This window comes from Ornithorhynchus anatinus, chromosome 1, assembly GCF_004115215.2.
Source record: "Ornithorhynchus anatinus isolate Pmale09 chromosome 1, mOrnAna1.pri.v4, whole genome shotgun sequence".
NCBI lineage: Eukaryota > Metazoa > Chordata > Mammalia > Monotremata > Ornithorhynchidae > Ornithorhynchus > Ornithorhynchus anatinus.
The window spans coordinates 13,858,484-13,880,244 of record NC_041728.1 but is presented as its reverse complement, the minus strand read 5'-3'; positions in this window follow the sequence as shown (position 1 = coordinate 13,880,244).

Here is a 21,761-nt window from a genome sequence, read left to right as displayed (position 1 = left end):
CCTGTGACACTCCCCAGGCCCCTGCTCTTTCTACTAGTCCATGCTGTTTTCTGGGGCTGACTTATTGCCCGACACAAGTTTTACTAACTTTCTTAGCAGAGGTTACACCTGAAGTCCGAGGACTAGGACCGAAGGTGTTCGAAACCTTGAATTAAGAGGAGGAGTTAACGGACTGTTCCCCGAGTGCAGATTCTGGGTTGTCCTCTCCTGCCTTTGCTGGGACTGGGCATGCCCAAGGAGAAAGAACCCATCCTTCCACACTTGCTGTGAGCTCCTCTAGATAGGAAGTTCCTTGAGGACAGGGACTGTGGAAACCAACTCCACTGCACCGTACTCTTCCAAGTATTTAGTACAGTGTTCAGCATGCAGTCAGTACTCAATAATTCCCATTGACTGTCATGTAAATGCATGCTTCTGTGTGTTCTAGGGCTTCTGCAGGAGGAGACAGATTGGAATGGTTTGCAAATCATAGTAGTGAGCCAGGACATCCTTGTTAGAGATCATTGTTTGGGAATATTCCTTTCTCAAAGTTGATTCTGCAGGGTAAATAAAATGTGGATCAATGGTATCTAGCTATACCTGTGAAAGGTGTGTGTGTGCGTGTGTGTTTTTGTGTGTGTGTGTGTGTGTGCCTAGCCTTCCTAATTGGAAATAACTACTGCAGGTTGGACATCATCCAAGTGTGTGATGGTCAATGAAGAACTCTCTCTCCACCCAGTTGGTACAAATACTCAATGCCACCCAATTTCTAGCTCCTTACCATTCATTCATTCAATAGTATTTATTGAGCGCTTACTATGTGCAGAGCACTGTACTAAGCGCTTGGAATGAACAAGTCGGCAACAGATAGAGACAGTCCCTGCCGTTTGACGGGCTTACGGTCTAATCGGGGGAGACGGACAGACGAGAACAATGGCAATAAATAGAGTCAAGGGGAAGAACATCTCGTAAAAACAATGGCAACTAAATAGAATCAAGGCAATGTACAATTCATTAACAAAATAAATAGGGTAATGGAAATATATACAGTTGAGCGGACGAGTACAGTGCTGTGGGGATGGGAAGGGAGAGGTGGAGGAGCAGAGGGAAAGAGGGAAAAGAGGGTTTAGCTGCGGAGAGGTAAAGGGGGGGTGGTAGAGGGAGTAGAGGGAGAAGAGGAGCTTAGTCTGGGAAGGCCTCTTGGAGGAGGTGAGTTTTAAGTAGGGTTTTGAAGAGGGGAAGAGAATCAGTTTGGCGGAGGTGAGGAGGGAGGGCGTTCCAGGACCGCGGGAGGACATGGCCCAGGGGTCGACGGCGGGATAGGCGAGACCGAGGGATGGTGAGGAGGCGGGCGACAGAGGAGTGGAGCGTGCGGGGTGGGTGGTAGAAGGAGAGAAGGGAGGAGAGGTAGGAAGGGGCAAGGTGATGTAGAGCCTTGAAGCCTAGAGTGAGGAGTTTTTGTTTGGAGCGTAGGTTGATAGGCAACCACTGGAGTTGTTTAAGAAGGGGAGTGACATGCCCAGATCATTTCTGCAGGAAGATGAGCCGGGCAGCGGAGTGAAGAATAGACTGGAGCGGGGCGAGAGAGGAGGAAGGGAGGTCAGAGAGACCATACCTGGGTGAGCAATGAATCAATCAGTGGTATTTGCTGAATGCTTACTGTATGCAGAGCACTGTACCAATCCTTGAAAGAGCACAGTAGAGCAGGTGACGTGATCCCTGCCTCAAGGAGCATACAATCTGCTTGCACATAATAACAGTGGTGTATAAGTGCTTACTAAGTATCACTCATTCCGTTGTATTTGAGGGCTTCTTGTATGCAGAACACTGTACTAAGGCTTGGAAAGTACAATTCAACAATAGAGAGAGACGATCCCTGCCCACATTGGGCTTACAGTCTAGAAGGAGAGAGACATCAAAAGCTAAACAGGCATCAATATAAATAAATAGAATTATTTATTATAGATATGTAAATATATACATAAGTGCTGTGGTGGAGGGAGGGGGGGGGTAAAGCAAAGGGAGCGAGTTGAGGTGACACAGAGAGGAGGGAAGCTGAGAAAAAGGGGGGCTTGGTCTGGTAAGGCCTCTTGGAGGAGGTGAGCCTTCATTAGGGCTTTGAAGGGGAGAAATGTGATTGGCAGATTTGAGGAGGGAGGGTCTTCTAGGCCAGAGGTAGGACGTGGCCTAGGGATAGACGAGCGCTGGGGTGTATTCAAGCAAATTGGCTAGATTCAGTCCCTGTCCCTTGTGAGACTCTGTCTCAATCCCCATTTTCCAGATGAGGTAACTGAGGCCCCGAGAAGCGAAGCAACATGCCCAAGGTCACACAGCAGGCAAGTGGCAGAGTCAGGATTAGAACCCATGACTTTATGACTCCCAAGCCCTTACTCTATCAGCTACTTCATGCTGCCATAGTGGGGATCAATCAGTCAATGGCATTTGAGAGCTTACTGCTTGCGGAGCACTATACAAGCCCTTAGGAGAATACAGTACAGTAGAGTCGGTAGACACAGTCCCTAACCACAGAGAGTTCACAAGGATGGGGAGAAGGTATGGCAGGAGCTACATGCTCATGTATCTGTGCCCTTTCATTGGCATTGCCCAAGAAGCATCAGCCCTTCCCTGCCAATCATTGTTAGGGTCTGTCTGTGCTTCAACCATACTATTTCAGGTGTCCAGGCTCAGGTAATAATAATGTTGGTATTTAAGTGCTTACTATGTGCAGAGCACTGTTCTAAGTGCTGGGGGAGATACAGGGTAATCAGGTTGTTCCACGTAAGGCTCCCAGTCTTAATCCCCATTTTACAGATGAGGTCACTGAGGCACAGAGAAGTGAAGTGACTTGCCCACAGTCACACAGCTGCCAAATGGCAGAGCCGGAATTCGAACCCATGACCTCTGACTCCAAAGCTGCTTCTCAGGTCCATGGGTGTGTGGAGCCGAAGTGGCATGAAGTAGAATAGCAGGGTGATATGCAAGCACACAAGATTTTTTGCGTGCCTTCCTACAGCTTACTATGTTCAAGTGCGGCTGGCTTTTGTAGGGTGTCGATATGTCTTTGTTGTATCTACTGCAGGGCTCAATACAGAGCTTGACATACAGCAAGTGATTAACACATAATTACATTTATTTGTCATTAAAGACTAAGAGGAGGAGGTGGGATTTTCAAAAACTCTGATTTTGATTTTCTTGGATTTAATATTCAATATCTCTGACATCAGCCTCCTCCTCTATTCACCTACAGGTATTTGAACTACACTGATGCATTTTCCATCTCTCTGTGGCTTTACATTTTGGAATGCTTAGGATTTTGTGCCTAGTTCTGGCAAGCTTAGACAAATGATATGGGAAATAATTACTTATCTTAATTAAGTGAAGCCTTCAACAGCGATTATGGCTGGGAATGTGTCTGTTTATTGTTGTATTGTACTCTCCCAAGTGCTTAGTACAGTGCTCTGCACACAGTGAGTGCTCAATAAATACGAGTGAATGAATAATCTCTCTTACCAAAAAGGCCCTCCAAAAATCAGGATCCTCACAATTGGGATTTGTGAAAATCACACCATCATCTCAAATGTGAATCGAATGAGATAGGGAGGTCGACTGATCTATGTCACTGTCTCAAGGGTGGGAAAATCTTGGGATGAAATGTCACGAAGTCAGGAGTCTACATCTTAAACCCAATGTGTTCTTCATCGTAAAAATAGGAGTCCTGCTACTGAATGATCACACAGGGAGATGGTGTGGATTAAATAATTAATATTGCATTGCACTTTGGAAACTCAAAGCACCATGTAAATGCTGAATGTTATTACTGGGCCTATCCTCGGACTACTATCTAGGGCAGGCTATCTAGCAGCACACTGGTGACTAATGTGTAAATTAATCTGTAAGTGAGAAATTCATCTCACACATTTCCTGCTCAGAGATAAAAGAATCCTGCATTCAGACTGGAAATCTATATACATATATATATAGTAGTGCACTTCATTCTGCCTCCTCTAATATATGGGTTTGCATCCTCTCTTATAACAAACTGAGAATTCATCTTACATACAGAAATAGGTCGTTGTCCAACGACCACTTAAAAATACCGATATTTCTATTGGAAAAGCTGATTTGCTCTGCTTTGGTATTATTTCCAGGGGATTGTACATTCAGGAGTGATATAGCACGACCTGTCAAGTAGTTTTGTCAAAAAGCTTCCCTTCTACTACCATTTCTGGACAAAAGGAGTAATCCCTCCTACTTAAACTCTGAGCCCCATTTGATACAATGACTGTGTCCCACCTGAATGTCTTGTATGAAGTATACTCTGGTGCTTAGGATAGTGCTTGGCAGGCAGCAAAAGCTTAACAAATAGCAGAATTATTATTATTATTAAGGTGGATAGTTGGTCCCAATTTTGCCCTTTGGCAAAGATGAGACAGAGATATTAAAGCTGGTGCTGAGTACTGGCTGGCCTTCTTCTGAATTAAGCACATTTGGGGAAAATAATAATGTTTGTGGAATTTAAGTACTAACTATGACCCAGGAACTGTACTAAATGCTGGGGTGGATACAAACAAATCAGGTTGGACACAGTTCCTGTCTGTCTTGGGGCTCACAATCTTAATCCCCATTTTACAGATGAGGTAACTGAGGCTCAGAGAAGTGAAGTGCCTTGCCCAAGGTCACAGAGCAGACAAGTGGCAGAGCTGGGCTTTGAACCCAGGTCGTTTTAACTCCCAGGCCCCTGCTCTGTCCACAAGACCACATACTCCCACCAGGCCAGCCATTACCAAACACACAGAAATGTGATTATTTCCAGAAACTGGCTTTAGTGAGTTGTTAGAAGGATTTTTAAAAAATGTCATCGTACTAGTAAAAGGGCAGAGAAAGAGGCAAGGGAACCTACATGATTAAAGAGACTAGTGTAAAAGTAAGAAAAGGACTCCATCAGGAATCCTGGCAACTTCAACAAACTAGAAAGTGATTTTGAAAACTAGTGTTAGTTACAAAAGATTGATATTGGTCACTTTTTTTTTTATCCTGGGATGATCAATTAATCTATGGTATTTACTGAGTGCTTACTGTGTGCAGAGCACTCTACTAAGCACTTGGGAGAGTACAAAACAACAAAGTTGATAGATGTGTTCCCTGCCCACAACAAGCGTACAGTCTAGAGGAGGCTGGATATGAGGAAATATCTTTCAATTAAGGCAAACAGGAACCTTACTTATAAAAGCAGCTGATGGTTCTTCAATCAAACAATCAATGGTATTTATTGAGCTCTTTCAGTGTGCAAAGCACTGTAATGATTGGGAGAGTACAAGAGGGTAGGGGACGTTTTCCCTGCCCTTAAATAGTCTCCAATCTAGTAGGGGAGAGAGAGATGAAAATGAATTACGAGTGGGGGAAGAAAGAGAGTAGAAGGATGTGTACCTAGGTGCTGTTTGGGTTGGGTGGGAACTGATTTAAGTGCAAAGGTGACAGAGTAGGGAGGGAATATAAGATGGGGTAATAAGATTAGTTAGGGAAAGCACTGTGGCCTAGTGAAGAGAACAGGCCAAAGTCCACTTTGCTGCTTACCTGCTGTGTGACCTTGGGCAAGTCACTTAACTTCTATGTGCTTCAATTCTCTCATTGGCAAAATGGGGATTCTATACATGTTCTCCCTCCTACTTAGACTGTGAACCCCATATAGGACCTGATTATCTTGTACCTACCCCAGTGTCTAATACGGGACCTGTTGCAGATACAGTGCTTAGCAAGTGAAGCAATTAATATTATTACTGGAAGAGAGAAGAGTACCTGGCCATGAACTTGAAGAGGTTGAGCACTTAAGATCTGAATTGGGAGGCACTGAGAGAGTCAACAGATAGATACTTCTACTGTTTGTAAGTGGACCTTACTGAAAAGACCATTACCTACGAGTAGGGTCATGATTCACTTTGGATGCAGCCACATTGGCAAATGAGGCATTATTCCTCCTTGACTTAAAAAATAGGAAGTTCAGAACCTAGCATATCACTTTATTTAGTGGCTGATTACTACTGCGCTTCATTATGAGGACAAGTTTTTTCAAATCATTGCTCCTTTTTTGAGCTTTGGTAGTGTTTCTCGTTGATATATGCTAAACTGTCGTTGTTTGTCCCAAAAGCATTTACAGAAGTAATCAGCACACACAGAATCGGTGGTTACTGAAAGTTGGGTAGGAATTAGATTGTGAAAAGCACCCTAAGGAGGCCTGGGGCAGAGGGGAAACAAGAGACAAACAATATGTGTCCTTTATGGACCTGGGAGTCAATAGGACCTGGGTTCTAATCCCGGCTCTTCCACATGTCTGCTATGTGACCTTGATCAAGTCACCTAACTTCTCTGTGTCTGTTACCTCATCTGTAAAATGGGGATTGAAAGTGAGCCCCATGTGGGACAGGACTGTGTCCAACCTGATTGACATATATCTACTCCAGTGCTTGACACATTGTAAGTACTTAAATACCATTATTACTACTATTATTATTAACAGTGCTTAGCGCATATTAAGTGCTTAACAAATGCGTGGCACATATTAAGTGCTTACCAGAATTGCTATTATGTAGAACACCATTTTATCTTCATGGTATTGTGAGGGTGAGAGAGAGAATATAGAGACGTAGATTTATAGTGTTTAGCTTAACCATTAAATTACAGTTAGGAATTATCATTGTTTTTTAATGCCCATTTTAATGATGCTACAGCATATTCTTTATTTACTTAATATCCATGTGGGTTTAGTAGACATCCTCTAAATCACTTTCCACCTCACTTGATATCTTAATTTTAGCTGCTTTTTATAGCAATCCTGCAATTCATTAAACTGGGTCTTAATGATCCAGGTTTCTTATGTCTTTTGGAAAGGTGTGACTGAAATGTGTGACACTAACTCCTGCTATCATAACTCTATAAAATAGATTTCAGTGAAACCCTAGCTCAGTTTTGTAAAAAGCAACCAGATTCAATATATATTTTAGGGTTAATTGATCAGTCATAGTCTTTATTGGTTTTGCATCTTCTGACCTAAGTGCTCAGTCTTCATCCCCACTTTAGAGATGAGGTAACTGAGTCACAGAGAAGTGAAGTGACTTAACCAAGGTCACACAGCAGACAAATAATAGAGCTGGAGTTAGAACCCATGGCCTTCTGACTCTCAAGCTATGGTCTATCCACTAGGCCAACTGCTTCTATAATAGTAAACAATAAATACAGCCATATTAATTTTATATATATGTTTATATATATGTATGTTGTGTGTATAAAATATCACTGTGTGTGTGAGAGAGGGAGAGAGAAATAGAATGACTATATATCTATAAATCACAAGGATGACTGATGCAATTGAGGGTGCTGGAGATGATTTTGGGTGTGCTTGTTGGAAGAGGTGAGATTCAAGTGGCCTTTGAAGATGGGGAGATCTAGGGCCTTGTGGATTTTGTAGGGGTCTTCCAGGCAGAGGGAATGATGTGAGCAAGGGGATGAAGAAAGGTCTGTTGGCACTAAATACAAACTAGAACTTAACCTTGGATGGCATGCAGAATATGAGCTTGGAAGTTAACGGTAGACACAGACTATATGTAAAGTGGAGGACACCAACAGAATGTTTCCTATATTCATACCATCTCTTTGATATTATCCTTTGCTCCCCTAGAGTCTCCCTTTCTATATCATCAGTAATTTTTATCATTTTAAACAAAAAACTTTAATAACTTCATTCATGTTTTGTCAATTGACAATGGTTGATGAAGAAAATCCCAAAGAGATATTAAAGAAGCAATACATTAGACCGAGTGGAAATGTCTGTTTCATCTCTTTGTTCAGATGGTCAAATAATTTTAATTTTGGAGGTAGCATCTTTTTTTTTCCTTTGCATTTGCTAAAGTTGATTCACAAATACTTCACCTCAGGATTTCCATAAAAAAGATTTAAATCGCTTATTTAGCTCAAATGTAACCTTTTTTTCCTATCGCTTCAGTTTAATAAATTTGAATGTTCTATGGTGTGCCAGGTAACTTCTGAAATTCGATAAGCTGAAAGAACATAACCTTCTATGCTCCTTCATACCTGCCTAAATTGTTGGCTTAAAGGAGAAATTCAGTGACATATGTCTTGTTCCCTTGTGTGTGTCTTCCCTTTCTTTTGCTAGATTATTGTGTTAAGTTTATTAGTTTCATGGGAAAAATAGCTCTTAGTTAAGATCAGTTCATGTGTAGTTAGCCCCAGTTGCAAGAATATGCAGAGAGAATGGTCTGATGGAAGGGCGTGAACTGAGACAGAAGGCCTGGGTTCTAATTTCAGCTCTGCCACCGACCTGCTGTGGATCTTGGGCAAGTCACTACACCCTCTGTACTCAGCTTCCTCATTTATAAAAATATGAATAGGACACCTGGCCACCCTTCTTCGTAGAATGTGGAAAAAGGACGACAGTTGATCTGATTACCTTGCATCTAGAAATTAACATAGAGAAATTGCTTAATACCATAATTGCAAAGGTCTGAAGGAATACCTGAAAGGGTAAGTCCCTGTAGACTGCTAGATCCTTGTGGGGAGGGAATGTGTCTATCAACTCCTGTTAGATTGACCCTCCAAGCACTTATTACAGTTATCTGAGTACATTAAGTGCTCAATAAATATGATTGTCTACTACAAGTATAGAAGGGTTTTGGTTTAGGTATTGAAAAATTCATGTACTCCCACAGCTTCAACTACAAACTTTACATGGATTATTTCCAACTCTGTTGTTTGAACTTTCCCGAGCACTTAGTACAGTGCTCTGCACACAGTAAATGCTCAGTAACATGGATTGATTTCCAAATCTATCTCTCCAGTCACACCCTCTTTACTTCTCTTCATCTCGCATTTCCACTTGCCTTCAGGCCCTCTCTACTTGGATGTTCAGTCAATATTTCTAACTCCACGGGTTTGAAATGGAACTCCTCATTTTCCCACCCAAACCCTGTCCACTGGACTTTGCAATCTGTCCACTGGACTTTACCACTGCCTGGTACCACCCTCCATCCCCTTTCTTTCTCACAGGCCCCCTGAAATCACATCTCCTCCACAAAGTCTTCCTTGACTAACCTGTTAACCCTTCACCCTCTTCCCCCCCACCCCATCTGCATTGTCTGTGCACTTGCATTCACTCTCTGTAAGACCTGAAACCATGACATTATCCTTGACTCATCTCTCTCTTTTCAGCCTGTATATTCAGTCGGTCACCAAATCAATCTATGGCATTTATTGGTGCTTACCCTGTGCATAGCACTGTGGATTCTATCATCACATCATTTCTAGTACCCCACTCTTTTTCTCCCTCCAAACACCACTGTGTTGGTCCAATGCTTACTGTATCCCAGGATGACTACAGCATCAGCCTCTTATCCCTGCTCCCTGCCTCCAGCCTTTCCCCTCTCCAGTCCATGCTCCTCTCTGCTGCATGAACACTTTTCTCAAAAATTGTTCTGTGTGTCTCAACACTTTTCAAAAACCTTCCAATAGTGGCCCATCCCCCACCATATCAAGCAGAAACTTCTCACCCCCACTTTTAAAGCACTCAGTCACCACTCTCTCCTTCTTACAGCATGATATAGTGGATAAAACATGGGCCTAGGAGTCAGAAGGTTATAGGTTCTAATCCTGACTCCACCACATGTCTGCCTTGTGACCTTGGGGAAGTCACTTCTCTCTACCTCAGCTACCTCATCTGTTTAAAAAAAAAATAAATAAAAATGGGGCCAATCTGGCATAGGGACTGTGTACAACCTGATTAACTTGTACCTACCTTAGTATTTAAAACAGTTCTTTGCACATAACAAGCACTTAACAAGTACCATGATTATTAGCTATCCTTTCTTCTCTCCCACTACAACCCAGCATGGACACTTGGCTCGTTTAACCCAAACATACCTACTGGGCCTCAAATTCATCTCTCTTTCTGCTGACTCCTTCCTCACACTCCTTCCTGCCTGGTACTGCTCTCCCTCCCCTTTCTTTCGCACAGGCCTCCTGAAATCACATGTCCTCCACAAAGTCTTCCTTGACTAACCTGTTAATCCTTCACCCTCTTCTCTCCCTCTTTTGCATTGTCTGTGCACTTGCATTCACTCCCTCTAATTATATTGAGTGCTTACTTTGTGCAGAGCACTATGCTTAAGTTCTTCGGAGAGTACCATATAGTTGGAAACCCATTCCCTGTCCACAAGGAGCTTGCAGTCTGGAGGGAGATATAGACATTAATATAAATACATAAATTATGGATAGGTATGTAAGTGCTGTGGGGCTGAGGGAGAGATGAATAAAAGGGGCAAATCCAAGTGCAAGGAGGGCAAAAGGGAGTGGGAGGAGAGCAAATTTGGGCTTAGTTGAGGAAGGTCCCTTGGAGGATATGTGCTTTCAATAAGGCACCCCCACTGCCGAGGGCACTTGTGTACACATCATTATACCCTGTTGCCTACCCTCCCTATAGTTTAAAGTATCATCTATCTCCTTCCATTAGATAGTAAGCTCACTGTGGGCAAGTATCAAGTAGACCAACTGTGTATAATAATGCTGTTAAGTTTTGGGATAGACATGAGATAATCTGCTTGGCTACAGTTCTTGCCCCATGTGGCCCTCACAATCTAAGAAAACACTTAGGACAGTGCTGTGCATTCTGCATTCAATATATAAAATTAACTGATTAAATTGACCTCTGGAAATGCAATTACCTGACCACTTGGTTGAGATTTTGGAGCCCTTGAACTCCACCCATACCCAAAATGAGAATCACATCCATTTTAGGCCTCCTTTCCAGAATAATACTTAACGGTGAAATGAACACATTCACCTAGTCTTTGCTTTTAAACATGAATTTGATTCTATCCTCTGTGGAAGGCTCCCCTCTCTTTTTTTCCCATCAGTTTTGTTTTTTTCTATCAATAATAGAAGATGATTCTCAACTGCAGTGCATCATCTATAGGCAGATAAGTACAACTGACATTTGTGAACAGTAATTTGAGTTATTCTGATTTCGAATGCACATAAATTAAAGTGTTGTTCAAGATTCTACAAATTTTGTAGGTGAATTCTTCTCATAAGTCATTTTCCTGCTAACTTTTCTTTCAAAACTCTCTTATTGCTTTTTAAAAAGAGAATCTTTGATACGGGAATGATCTGATGGTGCATGCATGTTTAATTTTTCTAAGTATTTTGTAATATATAAGTATTCCTCTAGACTATTGGCTTGTGAGTAGGGCACCTGTCTACCGACTCGATTACACTGTTCCAAAGCCCTTAATTCAGTGCTCCACAAACAGTAAGTACTCAATAAATGCTAAGGATTGCTTGATGGATGACTGTGACATTAACTGGCCCCACCTTTGAAAGAAACAAGGTTTTATCTTTTTCTACCTGTCTCTTCCTCCTCCAGAATTCCCCTTGCCCGCACAGGAAAGGCATCTGCACATATTTTTAGACTTGGTTTATTCATTTGATCGCATTTATTGAGCACTTACTCTGTGCAGAGTACTGTACTAAGTTCTTGAGAGAGTACAATACAACAGTAAACAGACATGGCTCAGTGGAAAGAGCACGGGCTTTGGAGTCAGAGGTCATGAGTTCGAATCCCAGCTCTGCCACTTGTCAGCTGTGTGACTGTGGGCAAGTCACTTAACTTCTCTGTGCCTCAGTTACCTCATCTGTAAAATGGGGATTAAGACTGTGAGCCCCACGTGGGACAACCCGATTCCCCTGTGTCTACCCCAGCGCTTAGAACAGTGCTCTGCACATAGTAAGCGCTTAACAAATACTAACATTATTATTATTATTACATATTCCCTGCACACAACAAATTTAGTCTAGTGCATTAGTAAAAATAACTGTGCTGTTTGAGTGCTTACAATGTTCTGAGCATGGTACTAAGCAATGTAAGCAATGGGGTCAGCGGCTTAGTTAATCAGGCCAGACATAGTCCCTGTCCCACATGGTACTTTCCATCTAGATTTGAGGGAAAAGTGGTAATTAATTCCCATTTTACAGATGGGGAAAATGAGATACAGAAATCAAGTGACTTGTCCAAGTTCTCACAGCAGGCATTGTGGTGTTTTTTGTTTTGTTTTGTTCAATGACTCAAGGAATTGCTGTCTGCACTTTCAGATGCTGGTCTGCAACTTTTTTGTTTTTTTTTTTTTTAGTAGTGTTTAAGTACTTACTATGGGTCAGTCACCAGACTAAGCACTGGTATAGATTAAAAAAAAAAGTTGTACAAAGTTCATGACCCTCATGAGTCTTACAGTCATAATTCCCATTTTAAGGATGAGGTAACTGATGCACAGAGAAGCTAAATGACTTACCCAAGATCACACATTCAACAAATGGTGGATCCAGGATTAGAAACCATGACTTTCTGACTCCCAGGCCTGGGTTCTATCCACTAGGCCGCGTTGCTTCTCTTATTCTAAAACATTTCAGAATCTACCATCACCAAGATCATCAACCCATAAATGATACTGACTGAAGACTTCCTAAGTGCAGAGCATTTTACTGAACAACTAAATAGATGCCTCAGGGCTGTTACCAAAGACTCTTTTTCCAGAACTCATCAAGAATAAGTCTTTATTGGTGGCCACAGGAGACTCCTACAGTTTGATTAGCTGTGCTAAATCTAATTGTGATTTAACACTGCTGATATTAGGCACAAGCCAGTGAACATGACATATAAGGGGGAGTCCCCAAGCCTTTCAATCATCTAGAGATAGCTGAAAAAGATTTACCTTGCTACGCCCCTTCCTTTGTGAAGTGGGGAATCTATTCCATATCAATTGATTCCAAAAAGATTAATTGTTCACCTATATAAGTTTAGTTCACATTTCTCTGCCTTGTACTCATTTCTGATTTCAGTAGAAAAGAGTTTTTAACCAGAAAACTCTAAAAACATTTTATGAAGACCTGTTCAAGGATTCGAAGCAGTTAGTCACAGGTGGTGGGCATAGAGAATTCCAGAAATCTTTGAAAGTAGGACTATTTGGGCCTTTTGAATGTACTTGATATCAGATATCTTGGCTGAGTATGTAAAACTGAAATATATTTTTTATGACAATAGGTCTTTAGGATCTATTAGTCAGGTTTAATTTTGGCTGCTTAAATGCTTAATATAGTGCTCTGTACAAAGTTAGCACTCAGTAAATACCACTGATTGAATAAGACAAGCAGCCTGGCATAGTGGATAGAGCACGAACCTGTGAGTCAGAAGGTCATGGAATCTAATCCCAGCTCCTCCACTTGTCTGCTGTGGGGACTTGGGGAAATCACTTCACTTCTCTGTGCCACAGTTACCTAACAGCGAAGGCTGTGAGCCCTATGTGGGAAAGAGACTATGCTCAACCCCTGATTTGCTTGTATTCACTCTTAGTACAGGACCTGGCACACAGTAAGCGCTTAACAAATACCTTTATTATTATTATTATTCTCTTAATCCTGTAACCTGTAAATGTCCTAAATAATTCATGATAGGGGCAACTCACAGATCTTACAAAATCATTAAAAAAAGACTCAGCAGCATAAAAGTAAAGCAAATATGCAAAATTGAAAACTGACAATTGTTAGGTTTACACTACAGTTAATTACAGCAAAAAATATAAACTACATTTTTGTGGAAGCTTTTTTCAACACAATTTACATAAAGAGAAGCTGGCAGGGCAAGAGAGTTTCTTGGGAGAAGCAGCATGTCCTCCTCTGCACCCAGAAATGTCATCTTCTTGTGTCCCTGAGGCCACTGATTGGATTTTCCAACACTTTAGAGGAGCCGGGTCTCAGGCAAAGAGCACAGAGTGAGGGCTGGGTTCTAATTCTGTTCCTCCACTTGCCTACGTGAGATCTAGGACAAGGCACTTCATTCCTCTGAGCCTCTGTTTCCTCATCTGTAAAATGGAGATAATATATATGTTCTCTCTCTCCCCTAGCCTGTGAACTCTGTGGGACAAAGACAGTGTCCAATCTGGGTGTATTGAATCTTATTCTAGCACTTACTATAATGCTTGGCATATAGTTAGCGCTTCACAAATCCACCATTCTGATCGAAGTGAATGAGCTGACAAATCAACAAAGGCACTGATAACATTTAATGAACAGCAATTTTGATTTCCTTTCTGAAGAATAGTGGCTAATGGTTACTGCTATTTTCGTTACCCTATTTATTTTGTTAATGAATTGTACATCGCCTTGATTCTATTTAGTTGCCATTGTTTTTATGAGATGTTCTTCCCCTTGACGCTGTTTAGTGCCATTGTTCTTGTCTGTCCGTCTCCCCCGATTAGACTGTAAGCCCGTCAAACGGCAGGGACTGTCTCTATCTGTTGCCGACTTGTTCATCCCAAGCGCTTAGTACAGTGCTCTGCACATAGTAAGCGCTCAATAAATACTATTGAATGAATGAATGAATGCTATATGCAATCTTCATCATCTCTTGTGCTATTAGATATGCATAGTATTATATTTGCTTGGGTGCCACACCTACTACACTGGTTTGAGGAATTTTTCCCACTGAGAAGTTTTAAACACTTCTGGGGCACATTGCACTTCACACATGAAAATATGAAATGCTCATTCTTATCAATGCTCTGTTAAAACATCTAACAATATGAAACACTTAGAAGTGTAGCTGAGATCTCAGTCAATACTTCCCATCTGCTATGAGGCCCCCAAATTTCAAACTGAGGTGTCAACAGCCAGCACTCTCCCCTCTCTCCTTTAATATGGTGATGTGCTGGGTTATAGTAGGAGAGTAGTGAGGTGAGGTAAGAGGGGTCAAGGTGATGGAGTGCTTTAAAGCCATTGGTGATGAGGTTTTGTTTTATGCAGAGGTAAATGGGCAACCAATGGAGTTTCTTCAGGAGTAGGGAAGATTGTCCTGAATCTTTTTGTAGAAAAATGATTTGGGCAGCAAAGTGAAGTATAGACTAGAAAGGGGAGAGAGAAGAGTTTGGGAGGTCAGCAAGAAGGCTGATGCAGTAATCAAGGCAGGATATAATAAGTGATTGTGTTAAAGTGGCAGCAATTTGGGTGGCGAGGAAAGGACAGATTTTAGTGATGTTGTGATGGTGGAATCGACAGGATTTAGTGTTGGAATGAATACAAGCCTACTGGTATTTGCAGTAGGCCATGATACTCCATCATTGGAAGTCTTTTAATCACTCGTGCAGGAGCCCCTAAATGATTGTGTCCTGGGGGTACCCATACAAGAAAGGATGATTATGAACAACTTAGGATAAGCAAAGCACTGTGGCAATTTATTATGTCTAAAGAAGACTGAGGTTGATTGCCCATACCTAGCAAACTCTTACCCTGTCAAGAATCTCTAGAAATGTCTCAAAGCTTAATCCTGTTTCTGAATTCTGCTACCATAGCAATGCATTGTCCAATGATGTGACCTGGAGAAACAGAGAAACTAAAAACAAGTGTTCAAGGGAAAAGCTTTTACAGATTCAATGAAGCAAATTTTTAAAGTCTAATAATAGGCCATAGGTAGTAGCATTTGGAGATTTTTGCCCAAGAATATGAAATATTTATTTCCCTAAATGAATCACTGTCGTGCAAGTAAATTTGTAGTCATCAAGAAGAATTGGGATAAAATGCTCAAAATACACAAGAAACCTCACGAGTATCATGACTTTAGTTTTAACAGGTTTGAAGGGAAAGATTGGCGAAGGGGATCTTGTGTTTCACGAGTTTTCCCAGAATTCTCTGCCTGAAGACAATCTAGAAGCAGCATGGCATAGTGGAGAGAACATGGGCCTGGGAAACAAGAAGGTCATGAGTTCTAATCCCAGGTCTGCTACTTGTCAGCTGTGTGACCTTGAGAAAGTCACTTACCTTGTCTGTGCCTCTCTTACCTCTTTGGAATAATGGGGATTAGGGCTGTGAGCTCCATCTGGCTCAGGGACTGTCTAACCTGATTTTCTTGTATCCACTCCAGTACTTAGTACAGTGCCTAGCACATAGTAAGCGCTTAGCAAATACCATAATTATTATTATTATTAACACTTACTGGGCCTCAGAAATCCTTCCTTTCTGGGAAAACAATGGGATCACTTTATGAAGTTAGCAAATCATTTACAGTTTACAGCCTGTTTTTATAACTGCATAATGGAATAATACCCACTCTCTCCTTTAATATACATTCCCATAAAATTTGATTTCTTTGAGGGTCCTTTTTCAATGTGCTTAGAAGAGTGCAACTGCAGTCAGTGAGGGTCAGGAAATCCCAGTTAACCATGGGAAATGTGAATATAGGTCATGCTACCTTTACAGAAACCATCATTTATGCATAATAGCTGCATATAGAAGGCTTCTGAGATGATAAACTCTCTGATCAACTCAAAATACTTTGGAATAAGCCTATTGGCCTGTTGTTCCCTTGAGGGGCAAAGATCCGTATATAGGGATGCTGTTAGATGATGCCAGTTGCCTTATTTTGTGATTTTTCTGAGCTGTGGAATCCCACTGTTGAGTAGGGACTGTTTCTATTTGTTACTGAATTGTACTTTCCAAGCACTTAGTACAGTGCTCTGCACACAGTAAATGCTCAATAAATTTGATTGAATGAATGAAATGCTCTGTGGGTGTAGTTCAAAATAAGAAACAACATGTCCTTGTGGCTAAAGCACAGGCCTGGGAGTCAGAGGGACCTGTGCTGTAATCCCAGCTGTGTCATTTGCTTTGTGACCTTGGACAGGTCACTTAACTTCTCTGCTCTTCAGTTACCTCATCTGTAAAATGGGGATTAAGACTGTAAGCCCCCATGGGTTAGAGACTTTGTCCACCCTGATTAGCTTGCATCTACCCCAGCGTTTAGTACAGTGCCTGACACAGAGTAAGTACTTCACAAATACCAGTAAAACAAAAAAAAAAGGAAAAAAAGACCAAAATCGTCTACATTTTTTTATCCCTCACTCTTTGCTCTTTTGAATGTAATGCTCATTCTGCACTGATCAGAACTCCAAGAACCTAGAATGGACAGTATCAATGAATGCCCAGTCTATTGGGTCTTTTTATTAAATGTTAAAGTAGAAGCATAGATCTGTTTAAAATATGGCCAGTGAACAAAGTTGGCTCACCCAGGCTGGCTCAATTACTAAAGCTGTGCATTTATTATTTGGGATAAATAATAAATAAGTGAGGAACCCAGAAAAAAGGACAGTGAGGTGGAGAAGCCATTTGGCAACTTTGTCACACGTCAATTTCAACACATTCTCTGCAGTGGCGGTTTGTGAGAACTAGACATCCAGAGTATTGCTTGTTAATGGATATTAGCTGGAAGGTGAGAAATCTGAATGCTATTTTTCTGAGGTCTGAAAAGTAAAAAGGCATTTAGTGCATGGTTAGACACATGCAGTCAACCATCAGGTGATCAGAATTTAGTTGATTGGTCAGAAGTATCTCTGTCACTTTTTGGGCATGGGCGAGCTTTTTGCTTCTGGTTGTGTCTGGGGAGAACAAATTTAGCAGCGGGTGAAGTATTATTTTATTGAATCCACTTGTTATCTAAAGGACCAAAGTATCTCCCACAGAAACTGGTTCACATTCAGTTGACTGGATTCTAGCATTTTTAGGCTCAAAAGTGCAAGGGTTTTTTGTTGTTTTTTTTAATGTACCAGGTACTGTACTAAGTGCCAAAGTAGAAACAAGCTGATTAGTTTGGATGCAAACCACATGCCACACTGGGCTCAAAGTCTTAATCCCCATTTTACAGATGAGATACTTGAGGTACAGAGGAGTTAAGTGATTTGCCCAAGGTGGTGGAGCCAGAATTAGTATTCAGACCTTTCCGACTCCCAGGCCCACGGTCTATCCACTAGGCAATGCTGCTTCTCGGCGTGGTTGTTGTGGTGAAGACAATATCTGTGTTGTGATAATCCCATTTTTGTTTGGGTTTCCTTGATCCAGGACTCCCAAATGAATGCTAGGGTCAGAAATATTAAGACCCCCTAAGCTTCTAGCTCTTCCTGCTTCTAGCTAGTCTGGCAGGAAAACAATGGAATGAGAGAAAGAGCTGAGGAGGGAGCTTGGAAAAGTCTGAGAAGCTATGCACCCATCAGGTGTCCTCCAGAATCTCTGTTTGACACACATCTGGCTGACACTAACTTGCAGCATCATGACAAGTTTAAAACGAACAAAATGTACTTACTCCAGTTTGACTTGGCTATCTGACCAAATGCCTGCTGGTGGGTGAGAGAGTTTGATGTAAGGTTTTTGAGAAATCTTTTGGTAAAAACAGATTGAAATGGTAATGCACAAACTGACTTCCCGGGGATTGAAATTTCTAGATGCAGGAATGTTTTAATACATCACAAAAGTGTGTGACAGTACTACAAGACAGTGGATTACTGGCTGACTCCTGCAGCAGGCAGATTAGAATAGGGGTCAACAATGGTATGAGGGGTTGCTTTCCTTGAGAGGGACTTTGGGAAGATTGGAGTACTATGTTCTGGGATCAAAGAAAGAGCTGGCCTTGACTAAGACAAGCCAGCCATTTCAAACTGCATGGCCTAGTGGAAAGAACATAGTCCTGGAAGTCAGAGAATGAGGATTTTAATCCTGGCTCTGCCACTTGTCTGCTGTGTGACCTTGGACAAACTACTTCAATTTTCTGTGCCTGTTACCTCAATTGTAAAATGGGGATGAAGACTGTGAGCTCCAGGTGGGGCAAGGTCTATATCCAACCTGATTATCTTATAACTATCCCAGTGTTTAGGACAATGTCTGACACCTGGTAAGCACTTAAGTGCCATAAAAAGTCACTGAAGAGAATCTCACCTTTTCAGAGTGTCATTTTCAAACAAAAAGAGCTGCATAGATATAAGATGATAATATTAAGCATTTATAATGTGCCAAGCTTGGAGCTAGGGGCAGATACAAGATAGCCAGATCAGACACAGACCCTATCTCACATGAGGCTCCTGGTCTGAGGAGGGAGAAGTTATTTCATTCTCATTGTTTTACAGATGGGGAAACTGAGGCATAGAGCAGTTAAGTGATTTGCGGAAGGTCACACAGGAGACAAGTGGTAGGTCCGGAACTAGAGCTCAGGCCTTCTGATTCTCAGTTCTTTTCTTGAGGACACACTGTCTCCCTGTATATTTGGACACTAGAAAAAAAGTTAACCTCTTTCCTCTGGCCACATGTCTATAGATGTTTACAGTATTTATTTGGGCACCTACTATGTGTCAAGATCTGTTTTAACTACTGGAATAGTCACAAGATAATTGGGTTACATGGGGCTCACCTTCTGAGTACTGAAACCCCCTTTTACAGATGAGAAAATTGGGGCACAGAGAAGTAAAGCGACTCTCCCCAAGTCCCACAGTAGGTAAATGGCAGAGATGGGATAAGATGTTAGGTCCTTTATTTGATGACTAACATAGATACTTAATGTTGCTTATTTGGTGTGAACAGGTATCATCTAGACCTGCCACATGTAGCTGGGATAGTTACAAGATAATCAAGTCTGACGCAGCCCCTGTCCCACATGGGACTCAGAATCTAAGTAGTGACTCTCCATTTCACAGTTGAGGAAATTGAGGCAATGTGATCGTTGGCTAAAATTAAGGCTTTGATCAACTCTACCACTTCCCTTGTGCAGTTACACATGTCATATATGACAGTTTATCAGTGTTACTCTTAAAATGCATAAAAACTGAGTGATACAATGTGGCAGATGTGTAATAAACATGCACTGTGTTAACTGAATGTGAATGCTTGGATAGAAGGTGGGTGCATTAGTCACTCATCTATCCCTGCTTTTCCAAGTATCCAAAGTTATGTCATTTAGCGGTCAAATTCCTTGACACCAGCCAACAGAACTCCTAGAAAGTTGTCTAGATCAATTATTTTATTCAATTTCTTATTTGGTCTCCTTAGGTACTTTTTGTTCTCTTTATTCTCATTTTTCTTGTCAGAGGAATGATTAGGACTCTAGGATAGTAAAATTATGGAAGGTGTATGACTCTTTGAAAGAGGGAAAGGCAGTTAACTATGGGGTTCTATACAGTGAGCCATTCTATGGATTCCAGGCACTATATTTGCTTCAAATTCTTTGTAATGTTGCTACGGGGCAGAGCAGTGCCATTTAAGGATTCAAGTGACCTGGAGGAAAAGGACTGGGAAACAAAAAATGGTTCTAAAAAACTAGAACAAACTGGAATGACATGATGTGCTTTGGGTGCAGTGAAGAGATAAAATGATAGAGGTAAACTGAGATGGGAAGGAAACTTTTATTCTCACCAAGCCAAAATATACTTTCATGGAAGTAGCGTGGCATGGTGGAAACAGCAGAGGCCTGGTAGTCAGAGGACTTGGGTTCTAATCCATTCTCTGCCCCTTGCCCGCTGTGTGACCTTTGGCAAGTCACTTAACTTCCCTGTGCTTCAGTTTCCCCCTCTGTAAAATGCAGATTCAATCCTGTCCTTCCTCTGACTTAGATTGTGAGCTCCATGTAGAACAGGGACTGTGTGGCCAACACTGATTATCTTGTGTTTACCCAGCTGCTTACTACAGTGCTTAACTGTAAGCTTGTTGTGGGTAGGGAACGTGCTTACTTTTTCTTGTATTGTACTCGCCCCAGTGCTCCGTGCTGCACAGTGCTCTGTGTACAGTAAGAGCTTAATAAATATTTAAGTGCTCAATAAATACGATCAAATAAATGAAAAGAAAATGCTCAACTATCATAATTATCATTATTATTCCCAAATAATAACTGGAGATAGGTTTATGAATTTGGTCCCTTTTTTATGGCACTTAAGTGCTTACTTTTTAAGTGCTGGGGTTTATGTGGTTGGATACAGTCCCATACCCACATGGTGCCCACAGTCTAAATTGGAGGGAGGAGGATTTAATCCCCATTTTACAGATGAGGTAACTGAGGAGCAGAGAAGTCAAGTGACTTGCCCTAGGTCACCCAGCAAGTATTTGGAAGAATCAGAATTAGAACCCAGGTCCTCTGAGTCCCAGGGCCATGATCCTTCTACTAGACCACACTCCTTGAGTAGTTACCACAGGTGATATGGGTATTTATTCCAGCCACTGTCTTTTTCTATCCTTTTAAGTGAATATTGGTTTTTCACGTATTTAACTTTGAGATTTAATTGTTGCCTTAAATGATACTATGCTTTTATCGGTTCCGTCCCTATCTCTCTTCCTTTGGGATTGGCAGGGGCAACATTGTACCGTCCCACACTTTAAAGTAGGTGGTTATATTATTAGTATTAGTACTTTCTGAAATTGCATGCCTTTTTGAAATAAAATGGATTATACTATTACTTGTCCTCTCTTAGCAGATGTATTTAATGTTTTAGTTATGAAATATTTGATGGGGAAAACTCACTAGGGAGACTCTTGGCACTTGAAATCAAGTTCACTTGGAAGGTAGAGGAGAAATTTTAATAATTGCAGCAAAGGTAATTTGCTACATTCCTAGCAATAAGTAGGCCTATGACAGCATGCTAACTGCCACAAATCAGACTAAGGGCTCTATTCATGAATGAGTCATGTCCTTTTCACACTCCTTTTTATGTAGAGTAAGTTTCATAGAAAAATCATAGGAAACTCAAGTTGGGTGCCTTTTCTGTGGCCTATACGACGCATAAATGGCATATTCGAACACTGGCAATTTGATCACCTTGAAGTAAAGAAACGGGGCCTTATTATTGGAGTTCACATAAACAAGCAATCAATAATGGTGATAACTTGAAATAATAAGTTTGCCATTAGCTACCATGGATTTGGAGCAT